The sequence below is a fragment of the Equus quagga genome, chromosome 4 (genome assembly GCF_021613505.1).
Source record: "Equus quagga isolate Etosha38 chromosome 4, UCLA_HA_Equagga_1.0, whole genome shotgun sequence".
Taxonomy (NCBI): domain Eukaryota; kingdom Metazoa; phylum Chordata; class Mammalia; order Perissodactyla; family Equidae; genus Equus; species Equus quagga.
Window position 1 is genome coordinate 17,794,239 of NC_060270.1, and position 18,775 is coordinate 17,813,013.

At 40.1% G+C, this 18,775-nt stretch overlaps 1 protein-coding gene across 2 annotated transcripts in view; it reads right to left on the reverse strand.

Moving 5' to 3' along the window:
• Positions 1–18,775, reverse strand: part of LSAMP (limbic system associated membrane protein) — a 600,663-nt gene that overhangs the window by 188,292 nt on the left and 393,596 nt on the right. The gene's annotated exons all lie outside the window — the stretch shown is intronic.

Sequence of the window (18,775 nt, forward strand, 5' to 3'; positions counted from 1 at the left end):
TATTTGAACTGAGGTCTTAGTGATAAAAAGAAGCATGCATGTGTGCATGCACGTGTGTGTATGTGTATATATACATATATGTGGGTATATATGTATGTGTGTGTGTGTGTGTGTATGGAAGAGTCTGAGGCACAGGATGTACAACAAGTTCAAAGGCCCTGAGGTAGGAGAAAGCTTGGTGATCTTGAGTAATAGAAAGCAGGTCAGTATGGTTAGAGCAGGATTTCTCAACAGTAGAACTATTTATTTTTTGAGCTAAATAATTCTTTGTTGTGTGGGGCTTTCCTGTGCATTGTAGGATTTCAGTAGCATCCCTGGCCTCTACCCACTAGATTCTGGTTATCCCAACCCAGTTGTGACAACCAAAAATGTCTTCATCCATTGCCAAATGTCCCCTGGGGGGCAAAATCATCCCTACTTCAGAACCACTAGGGTAGAGCTAGTGGGAGAGGGAGAATGGTAGGAGATGGGGGTGCTAAAGTAGAGAGTGGCTAAATCATGTAGGGCTATAATGATCCCTGGATCTTATTCCAAGAGATTCTGGAAGTCATTGGAGGATTTTAATTGGGGTTTGGGGAGTGATATGATCTGATTATGTTTTTAAAAGGGCACTCTGATGGCTGGGTGGGGAATGAAGTGGGCAAAAGTGGAAGCTGGAACTAATGAAGTGCCCATCAGAGATGATGGGATTGAAATAGTGTTCAGCAGCAAGGATGGTGGGAAGACGTTGGATTCAGAAAGTGTATTGGAAGGAGCCCTGGCAGGACTTAGGGTGGTCAGTAGACCACACTTGGAGAAACAACATTCTTGATCCTTGCTACTCAAAATGGGATCCATGGACCAGCAGCATGGTCTTCACTGGGGAGCTTAGATGTACCATGCCAGGCCCTACCCTTCCCAGACGTGCCAGTTAAGAATCTGCATTTTAATAAGATCTCCCAGGTGATTGCTATGCATGTAAAACTTTGAGAAATCAGCTCTAGGCTAGCTTCTCATTTTATGTATAAGGGAAGAGACACTTTGAGAAGAAGAGTGGTCTGTCCAAGGTCATGGAGAGAGTCAGAAGCGATCAGAACTCGAACCCAGTCCTCCTGTCTCCTGGTTCCCAGTCCCCTCTGGGAGCCTGTTTGGTAGGATAATGTGTATCTCCTGTTAGAGTCCTTCCTTAACCAGAAATTGCAAGTTTGTCCCTTAATTCTCATAGGACAAGAAAAAGTCACCCTTCAAAAAATAAAAGATTGAAATTCCTCCAGGGAAGAAGAATGAAAGACTCATGGTATCAATTTAAAGCAAAAAAGCTTTTAAAAACCAATTACCAAGCTGTGTTGCTGCTGCTCACAGGGCTGGCATCTTTTCCTTGCCAAGAGTGTTAACATTGCAAATACAAAACAAATCCCTTGAATAGTGATGCCAAGATTGGGGTGTGGTCAATGACTATGAGGCTTTGAGATCAGCCCCTGCTCAGAGAGCTGTTTGGCTGATATTCAGTGACAGGAATCGTCCGGACTACAAGCAGCAGGATTTGCAACTTGAACCATCTTTCTTTTCCCTCCATGTAAAGAGAGATTTGGGAAAACTCAATATCAGTCTGTGTTCCCTTTGTCTTTATCATCCTCTTCTCTGACCAGCCCAGACTTGCCACTTTCTCATCCCACAGGGAAATGGACCATTTGTCAAATTCTCCTCTCCTCAAAACCTAAAGCACAAAATAACTACTGTCCTTTTGGCAGCTCCTGCAGAGCTAATATTCTGTGCTTATCCCAATATGTGGGCCCCATCATATCACAAATTAGAGAGCCTGCTTTGGAGGATGAGCTTGAGGGGAAAGAAGGATAGGCAAAGCGATTCAAATCCTCAAGGCTGTCTTTCATTTGACAACATACCCATCTCTATCTCTAAGCCTTGGAGTGCGGGGGCAGCCCTGCTTCCTTCGAAGCCTGGAAGCGATGTGGTGAGCCACTTCTGCCAAAGGGTTCTTCTGATTTCCCGGACTTAGTGGATTTATAAAGGGCAGATAAGACAACTGCTGTATAAGCACAGTGGTTGGTGGGAGGGCAGACAGCCATGGGCTCACAGGGGAAGGAGGACAAAGCCGAGTGCCTTTTTAGGGCTGCATGTGAAACCGCTCCTCTCTTCAGGGGACTGGCCCCTGAAGCACACAGCTTCTGTCGTTGCACAGCTGTCATCTGTCATTAGCAGGTTCCTGATGGGAACACATGGAGTTCCCCAGTGCTTCTCCCCAGCAACAGAAGCCGGGCAGTGATGCAGGTTTGTGTGTGTGTGGTGGTGGGGGGTGGGGTGGGGATGCGTTTAGACAGTGCGTGTCCTGGGAAGAGACAAGAAACAAAAAAGAAGAGAGATTAAATAATGGATTCTGAACGCTCAGATATTTACACAGTATAGAGGGAAGACAGCAGGGTATGTGCCAGATTTTCCATTTTGTTATTAGGGACTTTGGGTAAGTCATTTTATGCCCCTGGTCTTCATTATCCTTCTCCACCAACTGAGAATAGCAGCAATCTATGATTTTTAGACTCCTCAGTAAGTGCCAGGCCCCATGCTAGAGCCTGTTCTAAGCGCCACCTCACTTAATCTTCACAATAACCCAATGAAACAGGAACTAGTCTTACTTTTTTTTTTGCAGATGAGGAAACTGAGGCTTGAGGAGGTTACCTAAATTTCCTCCACAAGCCCCAGAGAGGGGGTGATGGAGCCAAGATTCCACCCCAGGCTGTGCAACTTTGGGGTCGTCATGTATCAGCATTGTGCTTCCTCAAACCATGATGCCCACCTCATCCTGCATCCGGTGGTCAACTAAGCATCGATGGGAAGGCACAATGTGCACTGAGTGCTGCACAATGTTAGCTCCTGTTATTTAAAGATTCAACATTAACTTATTTACTCATTGAGTACTAGCTCCGAGCCTGGTTCTAGTCTACAAGATACACTTAGTTGTAACATATGGAGAAAGAGTGAGAAAAGAAGCTATTGGCTCTCCCCTCAAGAAACTTACATTTGATCAAGTGTTGCGAAGAAAAATAACGTATCTCTATAGCAGGTTCCTAGCACCAGAAATCAAGGACATCCCACATGCTCACCACATGAGACTAAACGAAGCAGCTGCTTCACTAATGACAGCTCCGGTGGAGGTCACTGACAGTGAGTGCTAGAATCAGCATTTTGAAAGCTGCACTTGATAGTAACCATGAGACCTCCTTTTCTCTCTCATCCTATGCCTCTCCAGGAAATTTCACGGCAAATATCTGAAATGAGTAAATTTTAATTCTGAAACAGTTATGCGGTATTCCCAAAGTTGTAGTTTAACAGACATAGTCTAGGCACGATACCATTATAAATGATGGTTTATCTAGTATTTATCACCCGGAAATGTTACCACCAGTGGGTACTTCTGTGCTTCAATGATACAATGATAATCGACGTTCATAACGATTACCCCAAGGCAGTGCAATTTCCTAAAGCGCTTTGTGGATCATTAAAAAAAAAGGAAAGAAAGAAAAAAAGAGAAAAATTTCCTCTGGCATAGTTTTGAATTATCTTTTATCATAATATGATTCTTTGAATATTAGCCACCAGCAATAAAATATGTGATGATCATTGATCACAGCACCTCAATCCCCCATTATGCCAAAACAAATAATTCTGTACAGACATACGTCCCCAAAAAGGCTCAAGCCAATTTTACATAACTGCATGTCTGGCTATGAACAAATCTAAGGGGTCACTCCTTGCATTAGTTTCTTATTATTGTTATAACAAATTGCGACAAAATTAACTGGCTTAGAACAATAAGCCACTCACAGATTCTGGAGGGTCTCACTGGACTTAAAATCAAAGTGTCAGCAGAGCTTCATTCTTTCTTGAGGCTTTAGGGGACAATCTATTTCCTTGTCTTTTCTAGCTTCCAGAAGCTCCCTGCGGTCCTTGGCTTGTGGCCCCTTCCTCTATTTTCATACCACAGTGCAGCATCTCAAATCTCTCTCTGACTGTAACTCTTGCTCTTGTCATCACATCTCCTCCCTTACTCTTACTCTTCTGCTTCCTTCTGATAAGAATATTTGTGATCACATTGGACCCACATAGATAATCCAGAAAAATCTCCCCATCTCAAGATTGTAACTTAATCACAGCTGTAAAGTCTCTTTTGCCAAGGAAGATAACACATTCACAAGTCTTGGAGATTAGAATGTAGATACCTGAGGTGGAGTGGGGGCATTATTCTGTCTACCACATTCCCCTTAACAATAACTCATTCATCACGATGCTCTTCTTCTCTATCTTTTCTCTTTGGCTTTGAATTTTTGGAAGCAATAGTCTCTTTCCATATATGATTGGTAGGGTGATCCTGAAACGAAAACTACCGAAGTCCATAAGATTGAAGGAAGAAAGTTCACATAGAACCTCTACTAATATTTGACCAAGGGATCAAAACCAGCAAGAAAGGGGCAAAGCTGGGAATTGTCCGCTGACCATGTGTGGCCTTTATGGGCTTTTATGGGACCTTTGGGGACCTTATGTCCTAAAGATGGGAGCTGCTTAGATTTCTGTTTCTTAAACCTGACTTAAATATTAGAACAACTTGGAGTTAGAGAATAAAAGGAAGAAACAAAATGATGGAGAATATTTTCCTGGTACCAGACAGTGACGAGCACAAGAGGTGATTAGGAAAGAGAAATGAGGAGGCAGAAAGCCATGGTGAAATAAACTTTAGATGCCATCTGACAGGCCTTTTGAATGTGCAGGTTTGGCTGCCTGCCCAGCTACACTGTGCACCCTACATCCCTCTGTGCATTGCTAGAAGAGGACTGTATCCCTTGGAAAAAAGATCCCAGTGCACCCGGAGAATAAGGGAAAGTCACGACTAAAGTTATGAGAGAGACACTAGTCAAGGGGTAGTAGAGGTTACAGCTGTGTGGACAAAATGTTCAGGCAGGAAGAAAGTTCACATAAGTCAAGCCAGATGGGGCTTCTGTTTCTCAACTGTAGACAAACATCCTCTCTGTTCACCCATTGCCCTAAACTCACGTTGGCTGCTTGCCTTTGAATTATGTTGCATATTTCTTTTTTGCCTCAATTTTGGGTGTTTCATAAGCTTTGCCATTTGCAAAATCGTTAGGGTTTAAATAGGACACCTGACAGGTCTATTCTAAGCAATGTTTGAAGGAACAAGATCCATCATTTCACTGTGTTCAAGCCCAGTTAAGACAGGGAAAAGTTCCTCTATAGCTAAAACACTGCAGTAAAGGAAAGATGAAAATGTATTATTGTTAGCTGGGTTCTTTCTCTTTTTTTTAGCTCTTCATACAGGCATGGTCGCTTGTGGACTGGTGCCTTTGCACACAGATCACCCTTTTTTCCATTAGAAATTTTAATGAAACAAAAATAGCAACCTTCTTTATTAAAATTTCAACAGGCAGGAACTGTGGGAAGGGCCTTATGAACATGTTCTCTTTAATTTCCACAACAGTAAAGTCATATTATCCCCCTATTTTGTAGGTCATTTTATGAGTGAAGGAAGTCATTTCCAATGGTCATGTAGTTAGCAAATCATATCTAAAATTCAAACCCATGTTAGCTTGCTTCCTAATTTTATTCTCTTAGCAATAATCCTTTATGTTTTTCTATAAAGACCTTTGCCTTTATAGGTAAACTTGAGAACTGTGCAGTATAGAAAATTTCTTCTTCTCCTATTACTTGATAATAAAGGCAAGATCTAATTACATTTGATTTGAACATAGCAATACTCAGAGCTTCCCACACTTTGCCTTTCAAAAGCCATTTGGGTTTGTTCCATTCGAATTTCATTATTCTCTAATTGTTTTCTCTGCAAAGCAGATTGTCATGGCTTGAATAGGTAGCCCCCAAAAGATATGACCAAGTCCTAAGCCCAAAAACCAGTGGGTGTGACTTATTTGGAAAAAGGATCTTTACAGGGATATTTTATTTAAGGATCTCAAGATGAGATCATGCAAGATTTAGGGTGGAACCTAAATCCATGGACTGGTACCTTTATAAGAGAAAGGAAAGGGAGGTTTGAGACACCCCGACACAGAGACATGGAAGAAAAGGTCATGTGAGGACACAGGCAGAGACTGGAGCTATGCTGCTACAAGCCAAGGAGCACCAAGAGCTACCAGGAGCTGGAAGAGGCAAGGAAGGATCCTCCCCTCCAGCCTTCAGAGGGAGTGTGGCCCTGAAAACACTTTGATTCTGGACTTCTGGCCTCCAACACTCTGAGAGAATAAATGTCTGTTGTTCTAAGCCACCCTGCTTGTGATAATTTGCTGGGGCAGCCCTAGAAAACTAATACACAGATGTATTTTGACTGTGCAGATATCAAGATAGTTTGACAAATATGACTAAGGAAATCTGTGTGATTGGTGACTGCAACTGGGTGTCAGGAATGCAGTTTTGTACCTTAGTTTCTTACTGATGCAAACTGAGAAATCACAAGGTATTGGAATATTTATTTTTAAAAACTTGAAAGGTCCAATAATATCAAATTCATACAAATAGTATAAGAAAATGTGTGTGTATATATATAAATGTATATATATGATGTAGGTGCATACATATAATCTTTATATCACTTGTTGCATGTTTGGTTGGTCTCTTATGAAAGGACAACAGGGAGACAAATTTACTTAGAGAACCTATTAATATCTGGCCGATTTTACTCTGTCCCTGATCAAAGCCAAGAATGCCCTTTTGGCAATGGTCTCCGGCCCAGTTCTTAATTCATAAGTGATTGCCTGTAGAGCTCTGGGCTTGAGATAGGAATGGGTTCTGGAAATTCACGGAATCACTCATGGATCATTGGCCAGTAGCTCCTATAAAAATTATCAATTGCAAATTCTGAACACCATGGATATGCCTGGCATGGAGTAGGCACCCCATCATTAAACATAGCCGTTGAAATTAGTGAGATTGTTACTAGTGGTGGTGGTAGTAGTAGCAATAACAGTAACAGCACATGTGGTGAGAACCGACCTGAATAATCATTTTTGTTGGTCTAAATCTCACAGAACTTTCTCACATGAGACAGAAGCCCCAAAGAAAGGGAACCAGCTCCTTATCTTGGTGTTTTGATAAATAATGAGAATCTGTTCCAACCCAGAAAGGTACCAGCTGAGATCAAAAATGGATCTTCTGGATCTAATAAGACAACCCTTAGCCTGTCTCCAAGAGAAGGCTCTAATTAGGATTGGGTCAGAAGCTGGATGCAGTGTTTACAGGCTGCCCATGGTAGCAGCCCTCTGTACTGCCTCCAGTCACCAATCACCCACCCTTACACAGCACGAGAGAATAAGTTACTGCTGCTGCCAGACACTTCCTTGGCAGAAAAACACCATGGACAAGAAATAGATCTGAGTGAAGATTCACATACATTCCTAAAGGCTTAGCAACACTGCACGCTAGCCTCAGCAGAGCCGCTGATCCACTCTGACACCCAGCAGCTGAGTCAGCCTGCTGTGGAGACCTTAGAGTGCTTAAACATTCCTGGGGAATGATCTCCTCTAGCAACAATCAGTAAGAGACCTGTCAAGGGTAGAGAGTTATAGCTACTCACGTATACTTAAAAAAGATTTTCCTTTCGGCCTGGCCTGGCAGTGTTACAGGAATAACTGAAGAGGACATGCTTTGGGTTTCCTACTAGTTCTTTGGCATTATGGAGAAGATACCTGGGGCTTCCTCTATTGACAGGACATTTGGACTCAGGGGAGAGAGCAAGCAATAGAGCAGTAATGCCATTCCCATTTGGTCTCTGGATCATGGCTGCATATCCTGAGTTTAAGAGAGGATTTAACTCCAGGATATATCCAGTCCTAAAAAAAGACATGAGAGCACAGCCATTGCAAGTCTGTGACCCAGGAGCTCCAAGAAAGACAGATGATCCTGGTGGTCAGCATCATGAGATCAGACACTATATGCCCCAGACTACACTGTGTTTCCCCAAAATTCATATGCTGAAGCCCTAAGCCCCAGTGTGACAGTATTTGGAGATAGGGCCTTGGGAAGTAGTTAGGTTTAGATGCGGTCATAAGGGTGTAGCTCTCATGGTGGGACTAGTGCCCTTATAAGAAACACCAGAGAGTGTGCTTATTCTCCCTTTCTGTTCACACACAAAGAACAGGTCTGGTGAGCACACAGCTGTCTAAAACCCAGGAAGAGAGCTCTCACCAGAACCTGACCATGCTGCACCCTGACCACGGACTTCTGGCATCCAGACTTATGAGAAGATAAATCTCTGTTGTTTAAGCCCCCCAGTCTATGGCACTTTGTTATGGCAGCCCAAGCTGACTAATATATTGTAGGGACAGTTTAAAAAAATAAGTGTGTTTATAGAAGTCATTACAGGTGCAGCAAGAGTAGTTACAACAATTACTTTCTTGGAAAATAAAAGACGTCTACCTCTTCTCTCTTGAGGGAACAAGGGCAATCCACCTACCTTCCCCGAGATGGCTCCTAAAGTAAGCTGTCTAAATTGCAGAGCTACCGAAAGAACTGCTCACTTCTGTGTCCATACGAAATGACCCCAAGCTATGGGCAGCTAAGTCCTCAACACCATGTGTTCTATTTGGAATGACTTTTGTTCTAAGATGAAATTCTGGAATTTGTAATTTGTTGCAATTTGAAGCAATTTTCCCACGGCTTTATTCATTTATTGATTTTTTGGGTAGCAGGAAGTTTTTAAAATGCAAAATGTCTCCTGGATTGCCTTATGAAGACTAACTTTCAGTAACTATATTCTCGTCTGCTTTTCAAATCCCTTGTTCCCTGATCTGGATTGCTCTTTCCACAGCAAAAACAGCAGAAAGCCTTAGTGACCAGGCCAAAAAAATTAAAAAGAAAAAAAAAACTGACATCATTCAAAGACTGACATTTCAGTTTTTATTACTAGAATACCTTGAAGAATTAGATCTGATTTGCATTGATATTTGCCAACTAAATTATTAACGTTTTTTTTTTGTTTTTCTCTTCCCTTCCCTTCGTCAGATTTTAACACTTTAGTCAACAGCGGACTAAGTCAGAATTTAACAATCACGTGACTTCACGGAGCCTTCTGGACTTTGAGTTGTCGACCCGCTTGAGAAGAATATCTGATTTGATCCATAATGAAGGTAGGTGATGACACATAAAAGTTATGGGAGGTATTTTTTGTAAAGGAGCCTGCTTCTCCCAAATGTTTCTTAAGCAACACAGGGTAATTTCATTGGCATGTCTGTTGTGGGCAGTTCGACTCCATTTGAGTTACCTATAGAGGTTTCTCTGTTTTATTAGAATTAATTGCAGCCTCAGTGTACTGGGAGACTTGAAAAGGAACAGGCCTAGAAAAAAATGAGGATTTCAGAAATGCGTGCACGTTTTAAGCGATATGTTAGCCTCAAATATCATTAGACTGTAGATGGAAAAAGACAAAGTGGGAATTACTATGCAATTGTTACTTCTGAACCTCTTCATCTAAAGTGATGGAAACTCTAACCGGAGAAATGTGATAGAGTATGTAGATATCAAATAGTTTTAAACACATACCACACACACACACACACACATAGACACCAGGTCATCAAAATATTTCCTATTGACTTCTTCTCATACAGAACGAATCTCAAGTGTTCCTGTAGTTGTGCTTGGTAAAAATAGCGCACAATCTTAACTATCTCAAAAAGATGTGTTTTCTTTAGTACAGGATTCTCTAAGTTTATTGTGCCCCAGAATCATCTGGAGGGCTTGTTAAGCTACAAATCATGGGGCCTCATGTCTCTGATTCATGTGGGTCTAGCGTGGAGTCCCCTAATTTGCATTTCTAAGTTCCCAGGTGATCCTGATGCTGCTGGTTTGGAGACCACACTCTGAGAACTACTGCTTTAGACTATCTATAGACTCTGGTTTTATCACCTATTTTGGTCAAATGGAGTGCTTCATAGTCTTACAGCTAGTCTTTTCTACTACCTAACCAAAATGACTATTGTAATTTGTCTATATTTTGCATTGCAGAATCTAATAGTAACAACAAACAGCATTTGAATAATGCTTTATCATTAATCAATCATTTTCAAATACGTTATCTCACTTGAGACAACACAGGAATGCTAGTAAGTGAGCAGGCATTATATTCATATTTTCTAGGTGGAAAGTAGAGAACTTGAAGGACTCACCAAAACCCCCAAGAAAGTAAACGGTGGAGAGCAGAGACTCGAACCCAGGCTTTCTGACTCTAAAGTCTGCATTCTTTCCACCAAGTCACTCTTCCTCTTAATCCCTTACATTTGTAAAGAGCTTTACACTTATCAAACTACTTTCATATTCATTATCTTATTTGATCCCTCAAAGCAACAGCCTGAGGCAGGCAGGGCACATATTATTGCCTACATTTTGCAGATAAAGCCATTATAAAAGATGATGAGAAAAGTGGCTACTGTCATTCAGACAGTATTTCTTCATACACTGGGCTAAATTTTTCCTGCAATATTTAACAGCAGCATCTGATGTAGTGGATAAAGCACCAGATGCTCTCCTTTCCAAGGGATAAATAGTCAATGGCATAGTATTGTAACTCCACCCCACTCCTACCACAGATTTTTTCCTTTTTTCTCTATTTTCTTGATAGGAATGCATTTTGAGGGAAGGTAGGTGGGGATGAAGTTTAGGATTACTAGACAGTGGGAAACTGGAGAAAGTTCTTTAATTTCTATACTTCAAACACTTAGGAAAAACTCTTTCTTGGCACACAAAGATTCTTCACCTCTAGTCCGGGCTTTTCAAAGTTTCATGTGCATACAAACCACCTGAGGATCTTGATAAAATGCAGATTCTGATTCAGTGAGTCTGCATCGGGGCCTTATATTCTGCATTTCTATAAAGCTCCAAGTTGATGCCAATTCTGTTGATCATGGTCCAACCTGGATAGGCAAGGATCAGTTCTATTTCTCAAAACCAGAGTAACTTTTATTATTCTCTGAACCATCTCTGAATCTCTAGGGTAGATCAGAGAAATTAAAATAGAAAACATTGTAACCATATTTGGCGAATACTGTGCACATTGTAGGACTTACCAAAGTGTTTCTCTGGGCTAGGCTATTTATACATCCCCTAAATCTTCCAACTTACTTTGATCTCAAGATCCAGAATAATGCTTAAAATGTGGCCCATGGACTGACAGTGCCAATATTACCTGGGTGCTTCTTAGAAAGGTAGAATTTCAGGCCCCATCCCAGACCCAGCGAATCCGAATTTGCATTTTAACAAGATTCTCCAGATGATCTTCCCGCACAACAAAGTGGGAGAAACACTCCTTTAGACGTTTTTGCCCTCCTGTGCTTTCATAGTCATCATTCTGCTCACCTGACTGGTCATCTGACTCGCTGGGAGGCTTTACTCCTCAGAATCCCAGAATTCACCAAAAGAGATGATTTGTGTGGGGTGAGCCAGCTAATCTGTGTTTTTAATAACTTTGCTGATAGGTAATTCTGATGATCAGCAAGATCTGGAAATCCCATGGATTATCTAGTAGTGGAGATGAAAATTATGCAACAGGTGGCTACAGCCAAAAGAGATGGTTTATATTGAATCACAGAAGGTATTATAAAACTTACAGCTCTGCAAAGGAGGTTCCTTTTTCAGGTTGACTCAACCTGTGAACTGTCCTCTATCACCAAAACCAAGTGGGCCTGAACTTCTGCCGCCCAATCCTCGAACCCCAAGCCTCAACCCCTATTATAGCACTGGTTCGTTGGAGTGATAGTGCTGAAAGCACTGTTGCCAAACATATTAAAAAAATTCCTTCCCAGATACAGAAACCTGCAGCAGACATTTCGCAGAGTATCTTATAGAAAGAAAATGTCCTATATAATTGAGATGCATATTATATAATAAAGCAAAACTACAGTTTATGAAGACTCTGTTCTTAAAGCCTAAACTGTAAGCAGGTTCTAACAGAGAGTCTGACATTTATCTGGAATAAGTAATTCATTTGTTCATTCAATAAATTTTTACTGAGCACTTACTCTGTGCTAGGCACTATAATGGAACTAAGGACACGTAGGTCCTTGCTTGCATGAGCAAGATAGACAGTACAAAAGTAAACAAATGGTTAAGACAATTACTGAATGTGATAACTGCTGAGAAGGAGAACAATTGCTGATGATAAATGAGTGATAAAGAGAATAGCAAAGGATCTGATACAAGAATGTGAAGATTTCAGAACATTCTCTGTAGCCTAGTCGATAATGTTATGAGTCAGACAGAAGTGAATCAGCACATGAGTGAAACATAAGGAAAAAGGATCTGGGTAGGACCTAGACAGAGGACTTTCCTAAAATTTCCAAAACTTCTCACAGAAAATTAATGAGGTGAATAGCCTTAGTTCTATAATTCTATTGTGTCATTTGCAATTTGTTTTCCATTCATTCATGCTTTAATTACTTATCAAATGTGTATTTGGTTTACACCATGATGTGAGTTATTTCCCAGCACTAATTTTTATAAAGCCCTTAAGTGAATAGCTCAATTAATTGATTGATGGATTGAGCACTTGTAATATGCTAAGCAATGTGCTGAGAATATACATGAGTAGGGCGTAGTTTCTGTATTTTTATAGATCTTACAATTTAGAGATTGCACATAATTATAATACAATTTTATTAGTTCTGTGATATAGCTTCCTGGAGGAAGTATCATCTTGAAGGTCTTGAAAGAAGTTATACTGGCAAAATGATGATACAGGTAGGATGAGAAATCATGGTTCAAGAAGAAGACCAGGGGGCCGGCCTGGTGGAGCAGTGGTTAAGTTTGTGTGTTCTGCTTTGGTGGTCTGGGGTTAGTCAGTTCAGATCCCGGGTGCGCACATGGCACTGCTTGGCAAGCCATGCTGTGGTAGGTGTCCCACATAGAAAGCAGAAGAACATGGGCATGGATGTTAGCTCAGGGCCAGTCTTCCTCAGCAAAAAGAGGAGGATTGGTGGCAGATGTTAGCTCAGGGCTAATCTTCCTTCAAAAAAAAAAAAAAAAAGAAAGGAGAAAACCAGGATGTGTCAAGGCCCAAAAGCAAGTTGACAAGGCATATTCTTGACATCTAATTTTTAGTATAATCTATCTACTGCATAAATCTGAATGGTTACAGACTTAGGAATAGGAGAATAAGTTGAATGAAGGGCTTTAATGCCATGCTAAGTAGTTTGAACTTTATCCCAAAGGCATTGAAGAATTGAGAAATTAAGCAGGAAAATTAACTTGACTATTTTTTTTGTATTTAAAATAGTATTTTTGTAGTAAGGGTAAATATCTAGCAGCAAGGGGTATAATTGGAAAACTGTTGAAATACAGATGAGAGAAAATATTGGTTTACCTACATTGTGACAGTGACAATAGGGAAAGGGGAATGAATTGGTAGCTATTAAGGAAGTAGAATCAAGACAATGGGTCGAATGAATCATTGCTAGGGAAAGCGAAGAGAAAGAAGCCAGGAGCACTATGAAGTTTCTGGCTTAGACAATTTTTATCTCCAACCTGAGCATCTCTTGGAATTTGTCCTCTGGGCTCTTTGCTTCTGACCACCCTAGTTAAACGCCTTGATCCATGGGAGCTAGTGTTGCCCTCCTTATCAAGGACCTAAGTCAGACATCTTTTGGAGGGTGTTAGGATAGATCCCAGCTGACATCCGTAGTCAAGATCCCAAAGTTAATTGTAGGTGGTCCACAGATTTATATAACCTAACCTGACTTTTTCTTGTGTAAGTGAGCCACATCAAAGACATTATGAGACCTATTGTCTCCTCTGCTCTAGTGGTTTGTTTGGCTCCTAAGTAAATCAACTTGCATTTATTTTAATGAATCATTATGTTAATATCTGTCATTTCAACAATTTAATGATTACTTTGATCTTTTTAATATGCTTCTCCAAAAAACTATAATTTATTATTTTCTCTTTATTTTGTTTTTATTGAGTAGCCCCTCTGTAACTATTCAGTGGCTTCCTCCTAAACATTGCAGGTCACTTGTTGGTGTCATAGTACAATCACTGCCTAAAACACCAATTTTGTAATAAAATAAGCATTGTAATTTACAACCCTAGGTTCTATGTAGTTACAGATAATAAAGTATTTGCTGTAACATCGCCAGACTGTAGAAAAACCGTCTTCTAGGAGAAGCATGGACACATGAGTAAGCCAGGCTAGAAAATCTCTCTCTAACAAGAGGTTGTCATTTCCTTTTGAAAAAGAAAAACCTCATGTGGGTATGTTGAGATGAAATGCAACATAAGATATAACATATTAAGATTGGCCTTGATAAGAACCTTTTTAAAATTTCCCTGGTTGTTGTGTTGGAACGGACGATAAACCTGGATAAAGATGATATTGAGGTGGTTTTCAAATTATCAATCTTCCCCCAAATTATCACTATGGTAAGCTGATGTATGGATAAATAATTAAAATAAATCATAAACATAAGAATATCAATAATAGCTAATGCTCTACTAAGATCTTTGACTACATGTTCTCTATTAATTCTCATGATAACTTTGACAAAGACTCTATCTTTAGACCTGTTTTAAATATTAGAAGACATTTGGAATTATGGGAAAGAGTATTTGAAGTGGTGAGATGCTGAGAGATGTGGACTCTATGTCTGTTCTACTGGGCCATGTGCAAAGTTTGTGATTAAGCTGTTGCCCACCCCCCGACCCCACTCAAGCTTCCAAAATGTTCTGGAGCACTTAAGACTAAGCTAGTCCCCCAAGGACACATCTAGGGTGGTTCATTTCTCTTCAGAAAGAGTATTCTGGGGATCTGATGACAGATCTGGGTAGGGTAACAGTAGAGTACTGAGATGGTGGTTGGACATTTGTCCAACACTCACGAGAATGGCCAGCACAACTGGTTGTGGAGATCCTCCCATGGCTTAAAGGTTGACAGTGGCAGCTATTGTGAGTCTCTCCAAGATTTTTAAGGTTTGGAGGCTAGTAGTCTTCATTTTCTAAATTATCCATTTGTTTTAATAATAAGGTTACTGAAAAAGAGTTCATCTTTACTAGATTAAGCTATTATGGAAGCATCTGTTTGTGGAAAGAATATGTTTCTGATCCAAATTTAAGATATTCACACACACAGAGATAACAGTCTATATACTTGCTTCAATGGGAAAATATATATACTGGTATATGCTACATTGTATATTTAAATCCAATATGCAAGTAAGGTACTGAAAAGAAAGCATAGCAAAATTTTTCTGCTCTTTGAAAAGGGAAAACAAGAATATTAAAAAGCAAAAAAGAAATAACGTGTGCGAAAAAAAGATTTAAAAATTTTAAAAAGTAGCATAACTAAACACTAACATAGTTTCATATATAGATGCTCGCCTGAATTCTTAAATGCATTATTACATACGCTTTTTCTCTGCCTAGGATACTCTTCCCTCCCTTATTTTCTTGGCCAAGTCCTAGTCATCCTTGAGGTATCAGCATAAATTCCCCTCAGGGGAGCTTTGCTGGCCTTGCAGATTTTGCTATATGGCCCTGTTTTATGGTCTTATTGAATGCTATAATTTTCCTTTATACTATACAAATCTAATTAAGTGGTTATTCATGCAATTATTAGTTTAATGCTCTGCTTTCTTGTTGAACTATAAGCTCCATTTGTGCAGGGACCATGTCTGTCTCCCTCTTTACTTTGTCCTTTTACAGAGTGGGCATTCTATAAACATCTCTTGTCAAAATAACAAATCGTGAGATACAGATCAAGATTAATCTGAATATAATTTGTATTGGTGGAAGACAATTTTAAAACCAATACACAAGTAAGACAATAAAAAGAAAACATAAGATTTTTCTTTATTTTCTGCTCTCTGTAAGGGGAAGGTGAGATATTAAAAAATAAAAATGCAAGGAATAAATGACAGCAATCAGTAGAACAGGTTGAACCATTAATCTCATTTAAATTGTCACTATGTAGTCAAAACCCTTTACCTGCAAAGTGCACAGGTTTAGTTCTCCCACATACATATACTACCAAGATTGACTCACGGAACTTTCTGGAAAGTACATACAAGAAAACACAGAGAAAGAAGTTCCTGAAACTTAAACTGTAGATCATATGTTCTCTGTGTGAAATGTGATGTCATACTAATTCTTAAATGCTAACTAAAAAGAGATGATGATAGTTACTTGCAACATGTACTTCTGGAATTCAACTTAAAGAAATGAGTTTAGTTTAACATTATATATTTCCTCCAAACCATGAGGGCAGAGTCTAGGCTCAACATATTAATAATTGGTTGAGTTATAAAATTAGAAGTAAGACAGATGGAGCTATAGCATTAACGGAGTTCAAGAGTACTATCTGGGGGGTCGGCTCCATGGCTGACTGGTTGAGTTCTCGCACTCCGCTTCAGCAGCCCAGGGTTTCGCAGCTTTGGATCCTGGGCGTGGACATGGCACCACTCATCAGGCCATGCTGATGCGGCGTGCCACATAGCACAACCAGAAGGACCTCCAACTAGAATATACAATTATGTACTGGGGGGCTTTGGGGAGAAGAAGAAGAAAAAAAAGAAGATTGGCAACAGATGTTAGCTTAGGTGCCAAACTTAAAAAAAAAAAAGGAGTACCATCTGGCAAGGGTTCAAACTTGGAATGAATTGAAAGGGAATTTCAAATACAGTGATTAAAACCCAACATCCAATGAGAAATGGGATTTCAGACCCTCTGGAATCCTCTTAGCTCCTCCCAGCGCAATGTTTTCCCACTCACCTGATAAAAATACAAAATATTTCTTAAGTGAGATTTCTATACTCTGTGTTGATGTGAAATCCGGCCTCTGGCTTAGACAAGAGAATTGTGCAGCACCTCCTATGTCATTCTCAGCCCAAAGGGCTAAATCATCCATGTGCCTTCTTTTTTCAGGTATAGAAAGCTACAGAGGTTGTAAAAACGTTTGTAGAAATGGAATGCATAGAAACTCTTTCTGTAACCCTGAGCAATCCTGACACCACATGAGGCATACTTGAGAAAGAGACTTCCTCTAGAATATGCAAAGAAAGATTTAGAAACAAAGTAAAATGAAGATGGGAGCAGCGCTGCTCACAGAAGGGAGATCAAACACTCCATAGAAAATACATGTTATGGTGCAATTGCCCTCTGGGAGTTACAGGATTATGAAAGTCTAACTTAATTAAGGGAGAAAATAGGTCACATTTAACAACCACATACGTGACGCATCATTTTGACTATATAGAATAACTGAAGAAGAGAGAAAAATTAAGAAATCAGAAATCAAACAACTGCAACCACGGAATGCACCAGTTGCTTCTCTTCCATCTATGTCAGCTATATATTTTGATTTTGTACATATGAAAGATTCATCATTCTTCTAATTTCCCTCTTTAAAAACACTTGTAGTATACTTGAAAAAGAAATTTCAGGTGTCAAAAGAAAGAGAAACAAAATGGCCCAACAATAACAAAAAAAGATAGATTTGAATTAAGAGGTAAAAAATATTCTTCTCCTCATAAAACATACCTTGCACCCTCTTTCCATCCTCCTCCTCGTGTCATCAAATGACAGATAGTCAGGTACCTGTGAACCTTACGTGGAATCTTCCCCCTTTCAGGGCTCGATGTCCCCATGGGGTCGAGCTAATTACAGGTACATTTCCTCTGCAAGGCAGTCACACTCTGTACCATTGAAACCACAATTAATAATTGAACAAAGCTAGCTGGATTTTTTTGCTCACACGGCCATGAGTTGCAGGTAGCTTTGCTGTCACACAGGGAGCAGAGCCTCTTCTTTGGGTATCTCCAAGAAAGGCTTTGCTTTAGAGGTTGAAAAGAATCACCCCCTGTTTCCAAATTTTGAAAAGAAGGGAGAAAACCCACAAAAACCACACGCACACACACAAAAATCCTACTTGCCTTTGTAGAACAGTAAAGGAAAATTTTCTCTCCTGTCACCAGGAATATGATGATGATCAGGTGGTTATTTAGGTCAGATGTGAAAGAGATGAAAGAGCAGACTTGGGAATTAATATCTGTTGTAAGGGAGAATTGGAGCCTGCCCTTGAGTCTGGGAATGCAGCAGGGAGTTAGTTTTGCATGTGCCAGAATAGAATTTGACCCACAGAGAGAGCCTAGCTAGAGGATTATGGAAGAATAAAGTTCTTTCCCTTGAGATGCCTTTAGGAACTTAATGGAGAATATCCCCAATGCTCCGTGGAGTCATAGATGAGAGCAGAAAATCCCTGTCCTGTGCCCCAAGCCACAGTCTGGAGCATGGGTCTGCAAACTATTTTGTAAAGGGCCAGACAGAAAATATTTCAGGCTTTGAAGGCTAAGCCATCTTTGTCGCCACTACTTAACTCTGCTGTGTTGGAACAAAAGCAGCCATAGATAATATGTAAACAAATGAGCATGGCTGGGTTTTGATAAAACTTTATTTATGGGCACTGAAATTTGAATATCATATATTTTTTGCATGTCCAAAAGTAGAATTCTTCTTTTTATTTTTTCCAACCATTTAAAACCATTCTTAGCTTGCAGGCAGTACAAAAGTGGGGCAGGCTGAATTTGGCCGAGGGACTGTAGCTTGCCGACCCCTGGCCTGACTATTGGGAATCCCTGTGAGTACACTTATTTTTCCAGTTGATTTTGAAGTCTCTAAGGTTCTCTGAGTGTATGTAAATGTTACCTTTACTCTGGAAGATCTGGCTTGCCCTCTGGTCTTTTATTGACTTGAAACATCATGGGTAACCAGGTTATTCAAGGTT